This window comes from Mauremys reevesii, linkage group 12 (assembly GCF_016161935.1).
Source record: "Mauremys reevesii isolate NIE-2019 linkage group 12, ASM1616193v1, whole genome shotgun sequence".
In the NCBI taxonomy this organism is placed as follows: domain Eukaryota; kingdom Metazoa; phylum Chordata; order Testudines; family Geoemydidae; genus Mauremys; species Mauremys reevesii.
In genome coordinates, this window is record NC_052634.1 from 29,579,732 (window position 1) to 29,601,102 (window position 21,371).

Here is a 21,371-nt window from a genome sequence, read left to right on the forward strand (position 1 = left end):
TCTCCCTCCCATTACACCTGAGTCACTAGATTTCCTAATTCCCAAAAATGTGCTTTTGCGATGCCACAGTTCTGGGGTAGCGAAGCCTTTGACCTGCCTCCATGGTCTGCTCAAGCAATGGCCTCTCGGGTATCAGGCCTCTAGCCAGCCCCTCTGTATGGGTGGGGACCCACATGCCTCTCCTGTTTGACCAGGGTGTGAGGATTGCAGCTTGTCCTCCACTGTGTTCACTGGACTAACCTCCAGTTCCTGTGCTTTGCTTTCTCTCCAAGGGCTGTGAGCCGTGTGTGTGTGAGAGAGGCAGGAATTTTGGTGATGCCAATACACACCTCAGTTTCCCTCTGTGGTTGGTATTGCCATGATTATAAAGAGCAGGAGACATGAGGTGTTTTGTCACGGAGCTGTCACGGGGTGATATAAATTGGTCGTTAAGGATTGGCTGGGGCCAATCTACATCAATGGAATACCCAACAGAGACAAGGGAATAATTGTCCCCTGTCCATGGCAGGATCTCCCCTTGGCTGAGTGAAGCACACATGGACTCATGATGTGCTTGGGAGCAGGAAGAACTGGGCTCGCAGACGCAGGGAGCTCTACCGGAGCGAAGACAAACGGGCAGGCAAAGTGAAAGGAAACCAAACTGTTTTCTACTGCAGCCTGGCTCAAGGGCATTGGCCAGTATGGACTATATCGTCGTATTTGCTTCTCTGTGCTAATCTAAAGATGTTCAGTGCTGTATTTCAGTTGACTAATGAACCCTGCTATGTTTTAAAAGTCTGCCGAGTGTCACAGCACAAACTTGCTCTGTGCATTGACTGAGGAACAGTCTCTGAACAGGAATGTCGTTCGGCTGGATCTGCTGGCAGAGCTCACAGGTTGAAATAGGAGTGTTGAAGCCAGAGGCTCAGTCTCAGGTGCTCAAGCTACATGGCCTGTCCTTGTGGAAGAGTGGGAGCCCTTGGGGGTCTAGTGCACTCAAGGGACACCTCCCAAGGACAGTTTAAAAGCCAGGGCATTGCACAGATCCTGTGGATCCATGACAGTGTCAGTGTGCCTTATGGGGAAAAGATACAAAGCAAGAAAAGCATCAAAATTTTTCTTGGGAATCCCCGATCATTCCAAAGTATATTAAAAACCTTCTTTAAAAGCTTACGTCTGGGTTCTCAGGTCATGTCAGTTTGTAGCCCAAAAAGGCCCTTCTCAGTCAGCTCAAACTCAACTGTTTCTCCCCAAAAAGTCTGTCATCTTCAGTCTCCCGAAAGAGGTAAAATCAGTCACTGCCCCTTTCTGTGCGGGGCAAAGCTTCAGAAGATGGAGTTCTGCATAACCAGCCTTGAGATCCAGCCTTAGTGACACCAGATTGCACAGGAAACCCATCCCCCCATCCCTCAGCCTCCCCGATATCATCTGGCCCATCTCAGCACCACAGTCTGTGAAGTATTCGTGCTTTCAAGGGCTGGCTCAAAGATACAGATAACAGTCATAAGTAGGGCCAGTGTTTGCTGGCAGCGAAAACAGAGTAATTGACAAGCATGAGCAACATATAATCCTTTACAGCCGGAAAGTGCATTGGGGGAGGGGACAGGAGCCAGCTGTGTGGGGAAGGTGGGGCCCAGACCCTGGGCATTGAGAGCCTGGAGCCGGCTGTGTGCTGGGGAGACAGGGCATGAACCAGCTGTGTGCAGGGGAGAGGAGCAGGGGAGAGGTGCTGTGGACGCAGCCGAGAGCAGGTGCGAGTGCCATCCGCTCTGCAGCCTGATGAGGGAGCCCGACGTCCCACTGCCAAGTGCCCCGTCTCCCAAGGGGAAGCTCCAGTGTTTTTTCTGAGCCCAGACTTGTATGAGGAGGGAAGAAATTGGCAGCAAGTCTCAAAAGCAGCCAGCCCCCAGCCTCTGCCCCGTGCCCTGGGGAGGAGTCAGGGGTCTCCAGGCAGAAATGTGGGGTTTGTGACCCTGCATCCCCAACCACCTTCTGTTCAGCTATTCTGGATATGAAGGGTGATTCCAGAAATGAAGAGTAGTTTCAGGGGGAAATGCAGTAATAGCAGCAATTTCCGGAAAACACTGGCCCCAGTCATAACATTAAATACAATAGTCTCAAGTTCTATACCTGTGTTCATCAGATCTGTCCCTCTGCCGTCACATAGTTCACTCTGCTGGCGGGTTCCACCTCTTCCCCCATCTGTGTCTGTCTTGTCTAGTTAGACTGTAAATTCTTCAGGGCATGGGCCATCTTCTATTCTGGGTTTGTGCTGTGCCCAGCACAACAGGGGCCCATGGTTCATTGGCTCTTAGGCACTAAGGTCATGAATATGAGTTATAATAATAACTCTTCTGCCACTTTGAGCCAAGGAAGCCGGCCTTGGGGTGTTACGTCTTAAAAATGAGCTGGGGTTAAAACCATGGAATATTCCTTGTGACAAGTATCCCACAAATTCCATGGACCTTCCTTTTTTTCTTTCCCTTCCCAGGGTTTCCAGTTTCCAAACCTGATGTGATCTCGCAGCTGGAATGAGGGGTACAGCCGTGGGTCTCAGACCTCTATGGCTCTAGAAAAAAGTGCTCCCGAGAGCTGTGTGCACAGGTGAGGAATTGGGTGAACCATCTCAACAACTGTCTGTGAATACAGGAAACATTTGGGATGCCCTACAAAGACTCTCCAAGTTGTAAGCGCTCCAAGTTCAGAACTGTTCCCTGCAGATGTGGAATCATTAGGCAGATGTCACTCATGGCTTCCCACCTATCCTGACTGACAGTTGGCAGCAGGTCCCTCCCCAATCTCACTTTCCCCTGAGAGTTCTGGTGAGATGCAGACCCAGAACTGATCCCTTCCTCTCTCTGCTCTGGGGAAGGGTTTGGGGAAAATCAGCTCCTGATAGGTTTGTTCTCTCCCACTCATATTTTGGTTTGTTCACACCTTTTTCCATTCCTCTCTCTGAGATTCCTTTCTCTCCGGCACAGGGAGTGACCTATGTCTGGATTCTCTCTGTCTCCCATCAGGTGGTGGGATGGCAAGTGAGAACGAGGAGACACCTCAGCAGGAAGATGTGAGCAAGTAGAAGCACATGGGACGTTATCAGGAAGACCCAAAGGGAATGTTTCCAGGAGTTGTGCACTCCCAGAACGAACAAAAGCCTGTGAGACTCAGCAGAGGCCAGAGGAAAACTTCAGTAGCCACTCAGACCTTATTACACGCGAGAGCATCAACTTGGAAGAGACACACTACACATGCCATGAGTGTGGGAACAGCTTCAGTGGAGCTCAGACCTTCTCACACATCAGAGAATTCACAGGAGAAGCCCTACATGTGCTCTGAGTGCGGGAAAAGCTTCAGTCAGAGCTCCAACCTTATCAGACATCGGACAATCCACATAGCAGAGACGCCCTACACATGCGCTCAGTGTGGGAAGAGTTTTAAGCAGAGCTCTGCCCTGATCACACATCAGAGAATCCACACGGGTAGGTGCCCTACACATGCTCTGAGTGTGGGGAACGCTTCAGTTATAGCTCAGCCCTCATCTCTCATCAGAGAATCCACAGTGGAGAGACGTCCTACACGTGCTCTGAGTGCGGGAAAAGCTTCAATCGGAGCTCACACCTTGTTAGACATAAGAAAATCCACATATGAGAGAATTGTAAGAAATACCTTGATTCCGGCTGGACAAAGATTGTTTTTTAAAAAATCACAATTGCGAATTCCCACAGAGTGACCTTTGCACCATGTTCACTGTGGTCTCTCAGCTCCCCTAGATGAGTTGCCTGCTTCTGCCTTTTGCAGCTCCCTGTTCTTTATTCCCCATCACCGTCCCAATCCCCCTGTTGTTCAATTGGTTAGGTCAGTATTTTTTCTAAAGGGCTGGGAAAACGAGTCCCTAGCAAATGGCTTGGAACTAAGCACGATACACCTGCATTGGGCTTCAAAAGCAGTTGTGGCCCAGGCCCTGCAGGAGGTGACTCCTGAAGATATCGCCTTCCTAATCAGGTGCGTGTTGCCTATTATTTGGGAAATGCAATTCCTATCTAGGTGGGGATGGGGAAAATGGAAGTGATGTCTCTGTTCTCCTCACCCCTGGGAGATGCTGCAAATATGCAGAAAATGAAATCCATGTTGAATGTTATATAGCTGCAGAAAGAGACCTATTTTCCATAGATACCTGACATTTGGTGTTTTACAGGGATTCTAAACCACACCTGAATTTAGTCCCTAATTTAAATCTGTGCCACCAGATTAAAGAAATGAAAGGGCATATTTGGGAGAGTTGTGCCTCACTATCGCTATTGATACATTGTGTGGTTGGTGAAGAATTCTACACCAGAGACGTGTAAAATTACTCCAGGAAAGTTCAAAGATTTGACAAGAACTCAGGGAGAAACTGCAGATTTTGATTTTCACCCCAGAGATGGAAGCTATGGTGACCTGTGGCCCAGGTAAACTATTTTTAGAATGCTGCTCCCTAGTTAAGTGGCATTGGTCCCACTCGTAAAGGACGCCATGATTAAATTGGGAACAACTGTCTTTTACCATTTGGATCCAAAGTTTCATGAAGCACAGAGAGAAACAGCTGATTCCTTCAGAGCCATTCCATGCCTGTGGGTCCCAATCTGACTGACTTGCTGGACAAGAAGCAGTTCCATGCTGGGCAAATGATGGTAGCCAATGAGGGAATGTATCACATTCCAAGTTCAGGCTGCAGGATACATGAATGCTGAGTCCTGACTCCGTGGTTTTGTCTCTTAGTTTTGCTATTAGGTCTTAAGCATTTGTATCACTTCTCCACCTCCTGCTACTTTGAAAGATTAGAAAGTGTGGAAATAGAGCACAGGTGGTTTTCTCATGATGCAACCTACCCACTAGCATGAGAGCCCTTCCACCCACACTTTTGGGAGAAGACCCAGGATGAAATGAACTCACAGAAATGGAAGGCTCCTAGGTTATTGTAGAATGTGATTTCACACAAAGCTCACTGGGTGGAAATGGGAATTAAGCGACAACTGCCCTATAGGTTTATATTTTGTAATCTTTGAATAAGTTGTTAATGAAATTAAACATGAAGTTAATTAGTGTAAAGTAAGAGGCTGCTTATGTGATAACTTTCAGTGTTACAATATAATTCAGGTTTTCTTCTAGTTCTCTCCTGCCCCTCCTACTATATCGGAAATGGTGGCTAATCTTGAAAAGTAAAACCTCACTCCAAAGGAATTAGAGTGGGGAACATGGGAGAGAAATAGCATGTATGAAAATAGAGCCCCAGTGTAGACTGTAATTATTTCTATTTCAAATGGAATTTATTTTGATAAACTTTAAAATAATTTTTTTCAAGAGGAATATTGCTTGAGTCAAGATGTGTAACCTTCTCCTGAGTTAGAGGGTAACAGCCCCAGAGTTCCCCAGTTCACTTGTTTGCTAAACAAAGACACATCGGGCAGGAGAGGTCAGAATTTAAAGTGGTGATGGATGCAGGATGATTGATTTGGGCAACCAGTTAGTTGTATGGGTGCTGAGGCCGCTTTTCGTGTTGTGGAGGCAGCGGTTAGAGCCCAGCTGCTTCACGCTCGGGCCTGGCCCTGGACACGTCCCCGTAACTGGCCTTATGTGTCTTTCATGTTTGATACCTTTGGGGTTCGCACGTCCACATGACATGCGGTTTACAACAGCAGATACTTTGAGAAAACTGCCGGGCTAAGTCGGGCTGTTCCAAACTGACGTTGGCCCAAACTCTGCCTCACTTCGTCTAGACTGGGTCATGTGACGAAGTCTCCATGGCAACTAATGGCCAGGCCCTTCCCCCCTGCAAGGGGATGCTAAAGATGTGGGAGAACAAAGAGATCAGGTGACCTCCTGGCCTGCGAAGGAGACAGAGCCCAGAGAGGAGGGGCTGGAGGGGGGTCGGCAGTTTTGGAAGCTGGCTGGGAAATGGAGGGGAGCCCCCATGGGGCTCGGGCCTCCCAATGGGGCTGTGGCCTCCCTGGGGCCCCAGATGGACCTAACTAAAGGGGGTCCTGTTGTCTGTACCGGCAAGACCTGTTTTGGACTGTGTCCCTGTCATCTAAATAAACCTCTGTGTTACTGGCTGGCTGAGAGTCACGTCTGACTGCGCAGTGGGGGGGCAGGACCCTGTGGCTTCCCCAGGACCCCACCTGGGCGGACTCGCTGTGGGAAGCGCACGGAGGGGCAGAGGATGCTGAATGCTCCAAGGAGAGACCCAGGAGGTGAAGCCGTGTGAGCTTCTTGCCCTGGAGACAGTCTGCTCCGAGGGAGAGGAGGCTCCCTAGAGTCCTGCCTGACTTTGTGGGGAGCAGTTCCAGAGCATCGCCCGGGGACTCCGTGACACCCCTCACTCCTGACCCGCAGCCCCTGCCATCCCAGTCCTGACCTCCAGACTCACAGCTCTGTTGGTGCCCCTCACTCCCGACCCGCAGCCCCCTGCGCTCCCTCCAGCTCTGATGGTGCCCCTCACTCCCGACCCGCAGCCCCTGCCATCCCAGTCCTGACCTCCAGACTCACAGCTCTGCTGGTGCCCCTCACTCCCGACGCGCAGCCCCTGCCATCCCAGTCCTGACCTCCAGACTCACAGCTCTGCTGGTGCCCCTCACTCCCGACCCGCAGCCCCCTGCGCTCCCTCCAGCTCTGACGGTGCCCCTCACTCCCGACCCGCAGCCCCTGCCATTCCAGTCCTGACCTCCAGACTCACAGCTCTGCTGGTGCCCCTCACTCCCGACCCGCAGCCCCTGCTATCCCAGTCCTGACCTCCAGACTTACAGCTCTGCAGGTGCCCCTCACTCCCGACCCGCAGCCCCCTGCGCTCCCTCCAGCTCTGATGGTGCCCCTCACTCCCGACCCGCAGCCCCTGCCATCCCATTCCTGACCTCCTGTGACGTTATGAATGTAATATAATATTTCATTGAAAGGTGACAGGGCCAGAAAGAGTTAATTAACTCACCTCACCCACTGACCTGACCCATGGGTGAACCTTAAGGACTGGTTAGGAAGATCTGTAAATGAACAGAGCTTTGAAATGCAAGTCTGCACTGTTAGAGGTAGAAGGGGAGATGTTTGCTCAGGGCTTGTGATGTCAGCAAACAAGTCTTGTCTATTGCTGTAGTTTTAATTCAAAGATCAAAAAAGGAATATTAATATTTATGATGATACTTGAGTGAAATAGTATTATTGTCTCTGTGTCTCTTTGAAGGTTGTACTAACCTGTATCTGAACTGTTTAATGGGTAAATTACCCTGTGCTAATTGCCAGGATGTTTGGGAGAAGGAGTTAAGCCTATTGTTTTCTCAGGCTGAAAGGCTGCTGGAACTATATAAGAAGCCTGGGACATGATCCTGCTTCATCTCAGATCTGCTTTGGGTTTCAAGAGACGGAAACCTTAAGCCATAAGGATTGAGATCCCGAGTCACTGACTGAGTCACCCTGAATATGGACATTGGACTATAATCTATGGACTATTTCTAAAAGGACTTTTGGCAACTACAAGCTCATCTGTGCTATGCATCTGAACCTCAAGAATTGAATTCAAGTCTGTCTGTATATTGATCTTTTAACCAGCACTCTCTCTTTTCTTTTTTAATAAATTTTAGCTTAGTTAATAAGAATTGGCTGTAGCGTGTATTTTGGGTAAGATCTAAGTTATAATTGGACCTGGGTATGTGGCTGATCCTTTGGGATTGGAAGAACCTTTTCTTTTATATGATGAGATCAGATTTTCAGGAATCATCATCATATCTGATGTGTGTGTCTGGACAGAGGGAGGCTGGGAACTGCGTTGTTTGGACTTCTGAGTAACCAGTGAGGTGCTACAGAAGCTGTGTTGTGCTGGTTGGTAAATCTAAGTACTGGAATAACCACCAATGTTTGGGGTGTGTCTGCCCCATTTTGTTTGCAGTTCACCCTGATTGAGTGACCTCAGCTGGCTCCCAGGGGCAGCACCGTCACACTGCTCCTTTCTAGTCACACTTTCTACACATCTAACATTAGTATATAATGTAATACAGATCTATCCCAACACCTGCCAGAGGTCTTCTGGTAAGGCGTATTCGGTGGCATGCCTGCCGGAGGTCCTCTGGTAAGGCGGATTCAGCAGCATGCCTGTGGGAGGTCTGCCGATCCTGTGCCTTCAGCGTACCACCACTGAATTGCTGCTGCAGCCGGGGCACTGGCAGAGCTCCCGCAGACATGCCGCCTAATCCGCATTACCAGGGGACCTCCTGCAGGCAGCCTGACTGCCACCCTCACAGCGACCAGCAGGCAACCCCCCCGCCGCTTGCTGCGCTGGTGCCTGGAGCCACCCCTGTCCCTGACCCAGGGCAGAGGATATTGGAAGCTGAACATCCAGAGCTTGCAAGATAAAGGAGCAGGGGGCCGAGGCCTGGCGTTGTTGGCAGAAGGGGAAAGCATCAGAGGGTTCTGTGGTTACCAGGGGGATTGGTGGGAGTCAGTGAGGGAGGAGTTGGCGGCTTTGTTCTGGCAGTCGTGCAAACACCACAACATTAAAGAAACCAACAGTGCCAAGTCCTGCAGTGTCACCTGTGGGATTTCCACAAGACCATCCAAGCTGGGGAACCAGTCAGCGTGTGACTGTAGAACAGGATCAAGCGACAGCTGCCCGAGTTCCAGGAGATGAGGCTGCAGCTGGCTGATATGAGCGGGAGCACCGAGTGAAGGGAGGGGCGGCCTCCCCTGACATTTTTGCAGTCTGCAGGGAATGGAGACAAAGCAGGGGGATGCAGGGACTCAGGGCAGGACCCACGGATCCAGCCGTGCAGGCCCACAGTCGCTGGAGGAGGAGAGAGAGTCCTGCGAGAGGAAGCCGCTGGTGGGAAGCAATAAGTGCAGAGTGCAAACCAGCCAGCTGAGAGTCACAGGGGTCTAGAAAACAAAACAGCAGCAGGTCCCATGGTGTAGTGGGCAGCACTCAGGACTCTGAATCCTGGAATCTGAGTTCAAATCTCAGTGGGGCCTCTGCCAGGTAGGGTGGTTTGCTGTAAAGCCTTGGAGCCCAATGTGCTCGGTTACCCTCTCCCTGCCTGAACTAGAGTGGATGTTTTGTTTCTCCTCCTCCTGGGTCACTGGTGCCCACTGGGAGATGGGTCTCTGGTCCAGCTGGGCCACCATAGGGCGGGGTCCTAGAACTTAACCATCTGGCTAGAGATTCCTGACGGTTGGGTTTCTTTCTGCTTCACCTGATGCCCACAACTTTGGTCCCTGTCACTGCAGCTCTTCCTCTTGCCCACATGGCATTTAAAAGAAGCAGGGCCAGGGCCAGGCTTCCCAGGCTGGAGCCCAGCCCCTCTCCTCCTCTGGGCACCTGGAGCAGAGGCATATGGTGCTGATGGCTCCAAGGGAAGGCTTAAAAGCCACAGAGCAACCGAGGGCAGGGCCAGAGGAGGGCAGGACCATGCCTATGTGTGGCCTTCAGATGGGCACAAAAACACTCAGCCAGCCTGCTCCCTGCCATGCCAAACCCACACTGAAGGCCACCCGCAGAGGAGCATGCGGGGCGGCTGCTGTCGCTCTGTGGCCAGCATCACAAGATGGTAGGAAAGCAGGGCCAGCCCCCCTGGTGGGGCCTCTTACTGTTCCCACGCTCTGTGCTCACTTTGGCAGTGGGGCAGGAGATTTTACCCCAAGAGGCTTTTCCCCAGCTGGCGAGAAGCAGAGAAACACCCAGGCTCCCAAGGTGCTATGTAGCAACCCCCCTCCAGCACAGGGACAGACGCACACTTGGAAGAGGGAAACTGCTCCACACACTAGCCCGGGCAGCCGCCCATTTTCTTTGGCAAGTCAGGAAGGGCAAAGGCGAGACTGGAAGCACCTGGGGCTCATGCCCCAGCCTTTGTGACGCCCACCCCCCAACTCCTTCCCGGGGCTCTAGCTGAAGCCAGAGCATTGGCCTGAGCGGCCAAGAAGAGGTTCCAGCCCTGAAGGGAGCAGGACTTGCAGCACAAAGTGAGCACAACCACGAGGGGACTCAAATCCTGAATCATCCGATCCACAGGGAGATGCCTTATCCTTTAGGCCACATGATGAGGGGGTCTAAGCTCTTCTTTGGAAAAGCCGGACATTGTGTTTCTCGGGTCATCTGCTGAGGGGGGCCGAGACACTCTGGGCACAAGAAGTCGAGTTCCCAGCGAGATGTGAGACTTAATTCTATGGGGCCAGGTGCAGGACTTTGGCAGGGAGGCTCAGGCATGGGGGATTGGGGTGCAGCGGACAGGCCGGCTGTCTAGGTGCTTAGATTTAGTCTCACTGAGGAGGAGGAGGGGAACCCTGCTGACAGGCAGTGGCTGTGCAGAAAAAGACGAGGGGTTCCTGGGACTTTTTTTGCCTCTCGTTTGCCTGCCTGCTCGCTCTTGTGGTGAGCGGTGAAGGAAAAGGATAAATGGACACAAATCAGATATTAGGAATGGCAATATACAAAAACCTGTAGGAGAACACTTCAACCTCCCTGGCCACACAATAGCAGATCTTAAGGTGGCCATCCTACAGCAAAAAAACTTCAGGACCAGACTTCAAAGAGAAACTGCTGAGCTCCAGTTCATCTGCAAATTTGACACCATCAGCTCAGGATTAAACAAAGACTGTGAATGGCTTGCCAATTACAGAACCAGTTTCTCCTCCCTTGGTTTTCACACCTCAACTGCTAGAACAGGGCCTCATCCTCCCTGATTGAACTAACCTCGTTATCTCTAGCTTGCTTCTTGCTTGCATATATAAACCTGCCCCTGGAAATTTCCACCACTTGCATCCGAAGAAGTGGGTATTCACCCACAGCTCATGCTGCAAAACGTCTGTTAGTCTATAAGGTGCCACAGGATTCTTTATTGCTTTAACGGTGAAGATGTTTCTCAACAAGCCCAGGTAGCTCAGTTGGTTGAGCATCAGGCTCTTAATCTGAGGTCCAGGGTTCAAGCCCTGTCTGGGTGCTCAGCTTTTAAGTTGCCTTATGTGCCAGGACCCATATGCTGTTCACAGCCACACAGGGATTCCCAGAAGCTGTAGCCATTTCCTGGAAAGGTTCCTTTCCTTAGCAATCAGGAGAGAGGCCACATCGGCAGATGCAGAAAGCGCAGTCTCTGGCTGCCAGGAAGTGCTGTGGGGCCAGGTGCTGAGAAAGCCCAGAGGGGGAGCAGCAGAGATGGGGGAAGGAAGAGAGAGAAGCAGTGAGGACAGAGTACAAGTGTAAGGAGAGTCTAATCTGGCTTATTATACACGACCCCAGTGGAATTGGCTGGCGGAAGGATCTGAGTCCCCACCCCCTTACCCAGAGGCTGCCTGACCTCAAGGACTCTCTTTCTACTCTCATGTATGGCAGAGACCTTGTATCCCTAACAAGGCTGGGCCCAGGATTCCTAGGGGGCTTGACCTCCAATCTTGCCATGATCACTTGAACGGGGGCTACAGTGTCCTCACTCTGGGGTACTCGCTCCGCTCTGGGCACTTCCCTGACCCACTCCTCATTGCATGTGCTTCAAGCAAACACCATTTATTACCCAGCAATCAATGTAAAACATAAGGAAAGATGGGAAAGGAAAACACGTCACCCTGTTCTGCGGCGCAGGGAGATCACAACCAGCATCTCTGGAGGGTCAGGGCAGGTCACAGTCTCTCCCTCACATGTCCCAGGCCTCCTCCCCAGGCCCTGGCTGTGCTGCAGGGACACCACGGGCTGGACACTTGCTCTGGCAGTGGCCACATGCTCTAGGTGACAGGCCCCTTGTTCCCAGTGTCAGCCCCCATGTAGGGGATATGATCCCCCCAGCCCCAAAAGTCTGGCCTGCAAGATCTCTTGACTGGTGGCATCTCCTTGCACTGGGCCTTCTGCCCAGGGTCCCCCTCGCTCTCCCACGCTGCTCACTGCACCCACCTCCAGCCCCAGTGCTGCTGCGGCTCTGCCTCCAGCTCCCTGGGCTGCTCCTCTGGCTCCGCTTGCTGCAGCTCTTCTCCCAGCACAGATCTGCTCCCTGGGCAGCTTCTACAGCTCGTGCTGCTGCGGCTCGGCTCCCAGCACAGATCTGCTCTGGTTCTCCCTGGCTGGTGCAGCTCTGCTCCCTGGCTCTTCTCGGGCTCCTGCTCTCTCCTTAGCTCTGCCCCACTCTGGCCCAGGCAGTTCCAGCTCCCATGGAGGATGGGACCCCTGGCCTGGTGACTCCCTCATTACACTGCTTGGCCTGTCAGTGCGGCTAACTTGGAGCTTTGTCCTCTCCCCATTGCCCCTGGGGACTGTCAGTCTCAGGGTCCTGATTTCCCAGTGGCCCTTCCCCCTTCTATTGGTGCTGGGAACTAGCCAACCAAACCCCCCACTAAGTTTTAGTAAGGGGCCAACAGTCCCTTACACGAGCCAGCCCCGTGAGAGTCACCACTGTGCAGAGAAAGCAGTACAAGCTGGTCCCATGGTGTAACGGGCAGCACTCAGGACTCTGAATCTGGCAATTTGAGTTCAAATCTCAGTGGGACCTTGTGTTGGCTTGTGGTAAAGCCCTGGAGCTCACAGTGCTCAACTTCCCTGTCTCCAGCTGTGCAAAAGCAAATCTTTCCCCTCCTGCTGGGTGACTTGCCCACTGGAGCCAGGTCTGATGGCCAAAATTGGTTGGGGCTCTAGAACTTGTGACCCTGATGCCTGGGGTTTGACCAGGTGGTTGGGATTCTTGCTGCATCACATGAGGCCCACAAGTTTGGCCATTTTGCTTGCAGCCACATGTTACCTCTTGTCCACCTGGCACTTGAAGAAAGGAGGGCCAGGGCTAGGCAGGAGGGAGGCAGAGTCCCAGGCTGGAGCCCAGCATCTCTCCTCCTCTGGGCACCTGGAGCAGCGGCAGCTGGTGCTGACATCTCCAAGGGAAGCTTAAAAGCCACAGAGCAACCGAGGGCAGGGCCAGAGGAGGGCAGGACCATGCCTATGCGTGGCCAGCCTGCTCCCTGGCATGCCGAACCCCCACTGAAGGCCACCCACAGACCAGCATTCGTTCAGCGGCCAGCATCACAAGGCGGTAGGAAAGCAGCACCAGCCCCTGAGTGGGGCCTCTGACCGTTCCCACTCAATGGGCTCCTTTTGGCGGTGGGGCAGGAGATATTTCCCCCAAGAGGCTTTTTCCCAGCTGCTGAGAAGCACAGAAGTACCCGGTGTTTGCTCTTGCGGTGAAAGGGCTTAATACATTTAGCCGGCCTGGCTAGCTCAGCTGGCAGCACCTCTGGCTCTTACTCTGAAGGTTGAAGTTACAGTTCCCTGTCTGGGTGCTTGGGGCTCCTCCTCAACAATGCAACACACAATCTGCTTAAGCCCCCACCCAGTAACCTGGGGAAAGTAACCCTGGCCACTGGGTGCCTCTAAGAGGTGATACTTTCCCCACTCACAACCACTGAGTGCAGGAAAGAAACTTTAATAAAAAGGAGGATAATCACCTTGTATTAACTTGGGAAAACACCACAATCAGGATTCATAACACAACACTATGAGCAAAACACCCGCCCCCCCCAGTGCGCTGGGTAGTGGCCTTTTGCCTCAGGCTCTTAAATCCAGACACCAGAAGCTCTGTGGATGTGCCCCTCCCTTCACTGCACCTCACCCACAGCTGCTGTCCTGGGTCAGTGAAAACCCAGAGTTCACCTCTCACCTCCTGGGGGGAAAGCCCCTTTCTCCCTCCGCTGTCTGGCCACATTGCCGGCCACTTGCCATTCCCCCCGTCACCGCTCTGCTGGCCACCCTCTCTGCTCTGGGACGTCTTGTGGTCCCACCAGGAGCGGAACAGGCTTCCTAAAAGTAGTAGCCTCAGACCCCGAACAGTAGCCCCACCCCTTCTACTCAACTCCACGCCCCTGCCCCACCCCTCTCCCCAACGCTCCCCTCCTACGCTGCCTCTTACCCCCAGACCCCTCCTCCCGCTCACTGCTCTCCACCCCCTCCCCACCCTCACTCGCCCTTACGGTCATTACAAAGTGGCAAGGCAGAGCCCTCCCATTTTTAAAAGCCCTGGGGTGTTGTTCCCCCCTGTTCAGGCACCCCTGGGGCCCTGCACTTCACACAGCTCTCCCTGATTTCAGCTGTTAGTGAGGGAGCCTCACTGCTTGTGCAGACTGGGCAGTTTCTTGCATGAGAGACACTGTCCCAAAGCAGGACTAATGCTTAGAGCTGGTTATCAGTGATTTCAGATCTGTTGGTCTGCAGCAAGACTCTCCATTGAGTCTGAACCAGCTCTGTTATTACACAGGGAAGAACAAAAGGGTCAAATGGGGCCTGGAACCCTTAAGAAGAATCCACCCCACCAAGTACAACACTTGTCGCTACCGGCTCTCAGCTCCACTGAGAATGTTTTGGGGTCACCTGTCGCCTGTATCAACCTAGGGAACTGGGAGAATTCTAGTTAACAGGTGCTCCAGTGGCGCAATTGGCTAGCGCACAGTAGTTATAGGGCAGTGCTGAGAGGAGCTATGCTGAGGTTGTGAGTTCAAGCCTCACCTGGAGCACTGGTTTTCATTAAAGAAGTGGTGTCACCCCCTCATTTGGCCTGTAGTCCAGCCCTGGGGACACTGAGGAGGGGCAGAGTCAAAAAGGCCCCCTTCACTTATTACCTCCTCTCTAGAGCGCAGGTGAGAATCTACAATCCTTTCTCCCCTCCAGCCCCTGGGCCAGGATCCCTCAAGCAGAGCCTGGAGTCCTGCCCCTGGTGTCTGTACTATTGACAAAGACAAAACTCTCAAATCCCGCCTGGTGCGGGGAGCCAGGTTTGCTCTTCAAATTCTGTCGTTGGTACATTTCCAGGCCTGGGAATGTCCCACAACAGCATTGAATGGGAAGCTGCCTGCAGAACAGTGACACTGCACAGAGCTCCTGCGGAGGAGGGGTGGGAATAGTAACTATTTGAGGATCATTTGGGAAATGAGCCTTTGCTGACAAGGTTTGTCTCTGTTCATATTTCACCTTCAGGGGTCATGTTGAGGGATCTTTAGTGTATTTTTGTGAGGTTAATAACTATCTCCTCAACTTTATTTACTCAACTTAAAAATTGGTGTCACTTGATTTTTGCATCTCCCTGTGAAAATACAACTGACGTGTGGCTTTCTACAGGGGCCATGATGTTATAGTTGAGGAATTCAGTCTCTGTACTTCTGGGGGGAGTGTTGCTTTTTTACAGCTGCCTCATGCCCAGGCACACCGGGCTGTTAGCTGCACCCACAGTCCTTGCCAGGGGCCCCTGCTGAACCCTGGGGGCTGCACTGCCATGCTGGGGTGACTCTGCAGGTGGAGAAGCTGCTGTGGAGCAATGTAGAGCAGGTGCAGGAAGGAGACGGGGTCACTTTTCACATTCTGAACTGCACAATTTTCCAAATTTGGGACTAGATTCATAGACTTAAGGTCAGAAGGGACCATTATGATCATCTAGTCTGACCTCCTGCACAATGCAGGCCACAGAATCTCACTCACCCACTCCTGTAACAAACCCCTAACCTATGTCTGAGTTATTGAAGTCCTCAAATTGTGGCTTAAAGACCTCAAGGTGCAGGGAATCCTCCAGCAAGTGACCTGAACCCCACGCTGCAGAGGAAGGCGAATGGCCGAGAACAAGTCTAAGGGGAAGGTGAACGCAGAGCAATGACACTGGAGATGCCCAGACCTCCAGTGGGGGCAGCGTGGAAATTAATAATGGGAAGATCATTTGCAAAATTGGTCGTCACTGACAAGATTTGTCTCTGTTCCTATTTCACGCTGTGGTGCTAGTTAGAGGAATCAATACAGATTTTTTACTATATTGATTAAACACTTAATTTTATTTAACCAAGCCAAAAACTTAGTGTCACTTATTTTTTCTCTATCCTAGCAAGAATGAATTGAATTTTGTGACTTTCTGGAAAGTGCAGTGAGATTAAATGTGGGGAATTCAGTCTCTGTGTTTGTGAGCTGATGTTTTCCTCTCACAGGTCAGTGCCTGCATTGAAATACCAAGAGGGATCTAAGGGCTGGTGTACGCTGGGCACTGAACTGGCAGAGCGACGTCTCTCAGGGTGTGACACCCCCCCAAACCCATCTAGTTAAGGTGACCTAAGCCCTGGTTAGATAGTGCTGAAGAAAAGGAAGAATTGTTCTGTCCATGTAGCTATTACAGGGATGGGAAAACTCCTCCAGTCACTGTTTACTCCAAACTGCTATAGCGGTGCCACTGCAGTGTTTTAAGTGTAGACAGAGTGAAACTAGATCTGGCTCCAGTTTGCACTGTGGATGCTCAGGTACTAAGACTACAATAATAACAACAGTGCAGCACTTGCGTAGTTGGCAGGATTCAAACCTGCGCAGGGGACCCCAATGGATTTCTAGTCCATCGCCTTAACCCCTCTGCCACAACTACTTGAGCTATACTTATTTCACTACATGATGATTCTGTTCTCACTGAATTGTCACTTCAAATTGTTTGCCCAGACCAGCTTCCCCAGCACACTCGTGGCTGCATTAGTGTAAGTGTGTCCTTGGCTGAACAGCGAGAATTCCTGCCCATTTCCCTTCCGGTTGGAGCAGGATGGGAGAGTGTTTGTGTGAACGACATTGCTGTAGATTGTTGTTCATTCCCCACTCTGACAATTCAGACAGTCCCTTTCCTAGTCAAATCTCCAGCACATTGTTCCAATAGCAGGGGGCAGGATTTCTCTGGGGCACTGAGGGCTGGTGCGTGAATTCAGTCTTGCATTTCACCCTTGATGTTTCATGGACTAACAGCAGCAGCAGAAAGAAAGAGCCGAGCCAATATCTCCCTGGCAGGGATGCAGGTGCCACGTCCCCTCTGTCTGACCGTCTCCATTGCAGGAGAGAAGGGTTCACTGGAATCGAATACCCTGGCTCAGACCAGAGACTCAGGGAGGTTTTGCTGTTCATGGATCTGTGTAAAGGAAATTTTGTCTCTGTGTGAAACTGAGGTCGGAAATGAAACGTCCACATGCTGGCCCAATGCTCTAGGGAATGTGGGTGAAGGACTCGGGCTGAGAAATGATTTAACAGGGGTTTGTATTTATTGCCCGATTAAAATCTATGGCTAAAGGCAGCCACTGTTGTTAGTACTTGTACCTGTGTTGGGACACCTCAGTGGGTGTCAAGTCCATTGCCTTCACCAGGGGCAGTCGATTATTTTATCAAGATACAAATTTCTTGGTCAAGGCCTAGGCTCCGGAGAAAACAATACACTGCTGATAAGAAGTACATCAAAAGATTTTGCAGCCACCTTGGGCATAACTATGATGTGTCGTGTTTCACTCTTTATACCTGGCGCCACCTCCTTTCCCTTTAGCCTTGTAGTTGACCAAGGGCAAAGCTGAACATCTCCTCAGATACCAGGGAGTGTTTATGTCCATTCCTGCGAGCTACACAGGGGTTTGATGTTGCTGCTCTCAGTCCTCTGGCTCTGGCAGGATAAGGAACTATTCAGGCTGTCACTGAACTGAAGGAGGAAGATCAGTTTTTGACAGGCAGAGGGACGCCTCCTCTTAAAGGTGTTTGTCTGGCTGGCAGCCCTGGTTCCCAGGTCTCGCCCGTGCGGTTCCAGCCGTTTTGGGACCAGGTCACTCCCTTGGCCCCACTGGCCACCCCCAGGCGCTCCCCCCCAGGGGCCCCATCAGTGCAGCGAAGCTGAGCAGCGTTTGCCTGCTCGCTCCAGTGGCTGCCGGCCCCTCCCAGAGTCTGCACGCCCTCCTTCCCCACCCCCCAAACTCCCTCCCAGAGCCTGCACCCCACCCCTCCGCCGGTTACCCCCGCCCCAGCCCCAGCCCAGAGCCAGCACCCAGCACCCAAACTCCCAGAGCCATAACAAGGAATTTTTGTGCCCGAGGCAAGGGCCGGCTCCAGGATCTTTGGCGGCAGGTCCCTGAGTCCCTGTTGGAGGGAAGGACCTGCCGCCCAATTCCTGCCAAAGAAGCAGCAGCGGTAGAGCTGCCGCCGAAGCGCCGCTGATCATGGTAGAGCTGCACCCCTCCACTTTGCGCACCCGAGGCAAGTGCCTCACTCGCCTCACCCTTGTTACAGCGCTGCAAACTCCATCCCAGAGCCTGCCCCCCAGAACCCCTCCCCACACCCAAACTCCCTCCCAGAGACCAGCCTCTCACCCCTTCTGCACCCAAACTCCGCCCAGAGCCTACACCCCTCCTGCACCCCAATCCCCAGCAGGGGGGCAGGGGTTTGAAATGAATTTAAACGCTCAGCATTTTCCTGTGCAAATCAATAAAGACCTAGCAGAGCTGTCCAGCAGCTGAAATCAGTTCCAGTCCTCGGCGTCTCTAAGAGGGACACTCGGTAGCTGAGGCATATGGGACACCTCTGTGGTGAGGACAGGTGAAAAAATGCTGGATTCAATGAAAGCTGAGACCATAGGAGGGGAAGGTGAACGGCAGCACCACACAGGGTCATAACACTCAGACACGGGGCTTCACTGTCACTGCCCCTGTGTTTTCCATTATTTATTTCCCCCTCCCCCACACACTGTTACACAAAACCGTCTCCCCTTGAGCCCAATCCCACCCCTACCCCTCTCCCCCACACACGCCATGGGACACAGCCTCTCGGTGACTCACCCAGATGGGGGCTTGTCTCTGCATCTCCCCAACAGGGGAGCAGAGAGCCAAAAGGGCCACAGGAGACCAATGGAGCTAGGCAGGGATAGAAAAGACTTCCCTTCCCTTCCCTTCCCAAGAGTCCCGTTAATCTCACCCATGAGATGTTCCAGCACCGGGTGGGCTCAAAGCACCAACCTTCCCCTCAGCAATGGAAGGGGGAACCAGCTCTATCACATGGAAGGAGGCTCCCCACCTCTGCTGCTGCCATCCTGCAGCCTTTAATATGGATTTGTTTTAGCTAATGCAACCCCCTCAACCCCTAATCCATCCATGAATCAAGGAGAAAAGACACTCACTCAGGCACCGGAGGTGCAATGGGTCAGTGCCCAGTACTTACAGAGCAGTGCTGAGTGGAGTCATGCTGAGGTTGTGAGTTCAAACCTCACCTACAGTGCTAGTTTCCTTTAAGCAAATGGCTTCTGCCAATCATTTTGTCCTGCAGAAAATACAATTGCAGCTCAGAAGACACCGGGGTCCCCTTGCTTTACAGAGAGCAGGGCAGATTCCACAGATCTACCAGGCTCTGCTCTCCACCAGCCGCCTGTGTCAGGAGGGGTCGAGCAGAGCCCAGAGCACTGCCCCCGACTCCCCCTCAGTCTTTGCTCCCCAAACCACCTGTGTGCTCACCCTCTTCGCTGTGAGACTCAAATCCTGCCTGGCTTTCTCTATGTTGGGGGGGGGGGTTCATCTGTCGTGTTGATGTGCATGTGGGTCCTGAGCGATTTTGGTGGATGCCTGGCATAGTTTTGTGTGCGTGGGTGTGTGTATGATTTTTGCATGCAGATTGTTTTTTGCTTAGTATTCTTTTGGTATGTGGGTTTTGTGTTTCCTGTTGTGGGCTTTTGCTGTATTTTTGGTGTGGATTTGTTCTTTCTATGTTTTGTGTGACTTTCCCTTATGTGTATATGCCTCTGTGTGCTGTGTGGGTTTGTTTTTTGTTTATGTCTGTGTGGGCCTGTGCAGTCTGTGATTTTCTCATTCTCTCTGTGTGTGTTTGTCTCTCTGTTTGTATCTTTATGTGTAAATTCACTGGAACTTTTCAAAATCTGCACAACTTTGCCAATTTTCACCAGGGATTTTTCTCCATTAACAAATTCTCACTTGTTCCCTACCAGTTGGTGACCATTGCCCCAGGGGACTGTCAGTCTCTGGGTCCTGATTTCCCATTGACCCTTCCCCCTTCTATTGGGACTGGGAACTAGCCAACCAAAAAAAACCCACTCAGTTTTAGTAAAGGGCCAACAGTCCCTTACACAAGCCAGTCTTGTGAGCGTCACCAATGTCCAGAGATGGCAGCACAAGCTGCTCCCATGGTGTAATACACAGGACTCTGAATCCTGTAATCTGAGTTCAAATGTCAGTAGGACCTTGTGTTAGTGGGTGGTAAAGATCTGGTGCTCAAAGTGCTTTCCTAGCTCCACCTATATAAGAGTGAATCATTTCCCTCCTGCTGGGTGACTCCTTCCCCACTGGAGCCAGGTCTTTGGTTGGGGTCCAGAAGTGGCTGTGGCGGGTGGGATTCTCACTGCTTCACCTGATGCCCCCAAGTTTGGTGCTTGTGGCCACACCTTTCCTCTTGCCCACATGGCACTTGAAGAAAGCAGTGCCAGGGCCAGGCTTGATAGGGAGGCAGAGTCCCAGGCTGGAGCCCAGCACCTCTCCTCCTCTGGGCACCTGGAGCAGAGGCAGCTGGTGCTGACTGCTCCAAGGGAAGGCTTAAAAGCCACAGAGCAACTGAGGGCGGGGCTAGATGAGGGCAGGCCCATGCCTATGTGTGGCCAGCAGACAGGCAACAAGACTCCCGGCCAGCCTGCTCCCTGCTCCCTGCCATGCCAAACCCCCACTGAAGGCCACCCGCAGACCACCATGCGGGGCGGCTGCTGATGCTCTGTGGCCAACAACAGAAGACAGTAGGAAAGCAGGGCCAGCCCCCCTGGTGGAGCCTCTGACTGTTCCCACTCATGGTCCTCACTTTTGCAGTGGGGCCGGAGATTTTACCCCAAGAGGCTTTTCCCCAGCTGGTGAGAAGCAGAGAAACACCCAGGCTCCCAAGGTGCTATGTAGCAACCCCCCTCCATCACAGAGACAGGCGCACACTTGGAAGAGGGAAACTGCTCCACACGCTAGCCTGGGCAGCCGCCCATTTTCTTTGGCAAGTCAGGAACGGCAAAGGCGAGACTGGAAGCACCTGGGGCTCATGCCCCAGCCTTTGTGACACCCAACCCCCAACTCCTTCCCAGGGCTCTAGCTGAAGCCAGAGCATTGGCCTGAGCGGCCAAGAAGAGGTTCCAGCCCTGAAGGGAGCAGGACTTGCAGCACAATGGTAAAACTGCAGCAATACAACCATAAAGTGACTTGAACTTTCAATCACTTGAGCCAAAGTCAGCTATCTTAGTCATTAGACCACGTAGACACAGGAGCAAAGCTACTTCACACAGGTTTTTGGAAAAGGTGGACACTGTGTTTCTTGGGTCATCTACTGAGGCGGGGGGGGAGACTCTGTGGGCACAAGAAGTCGAGTTCCCAGCAAGACGTGAGATGTAATTCTATGGAGCCAGGTGAAGGACTTTGGTAGGGAGGCTCAGGCATGGGGAATTGGGGTGCAGCAGATGGACTTGCTGTCTAGGTGCTTAGATTTAGTCTCCCTGAGGAGGAGGAGGAATCCTGCTGACAGGCAGTGGCTGAACAGAAAGAGGAGGGGTTCCTGGGACTTTTTTTGCCTCTCTTTTGCCTGCCTGCTCACTCTTGTGCTGAACGGTGAAACTGTTTCTCAACAA

At 52.2% G+C, this 21,371-nt stretch overlaps 2 non-coding genes across 2 annotated transcripts; both read left to right on the forward strand.

The window, feature by feature from the left end:
- Positions 1-8,895: 8,895 nt before the first annotated feature.
- On the forward strand, positions 8,896-8,967 carry TRNAQ-CUG. Its single transcript has one exon. It is a non-coding gene; the product is annotated as a tRNA-Gln (tRNA).
- A 5,408-nt stretch (positions 8,968-14,375) lies between these two features.
- On the forward strand, positions 14,376-14,469 carry TRNAI-UAU. The gene is made up of 2 exons: positions 14,376-14,413; positions 14,434-14,469. It is a non-coding gene; the product is annotated as a tRNA-Ile (tRNA).
- Positions 14,470-21,371: the final 6,902 nt, after the last annotated feature.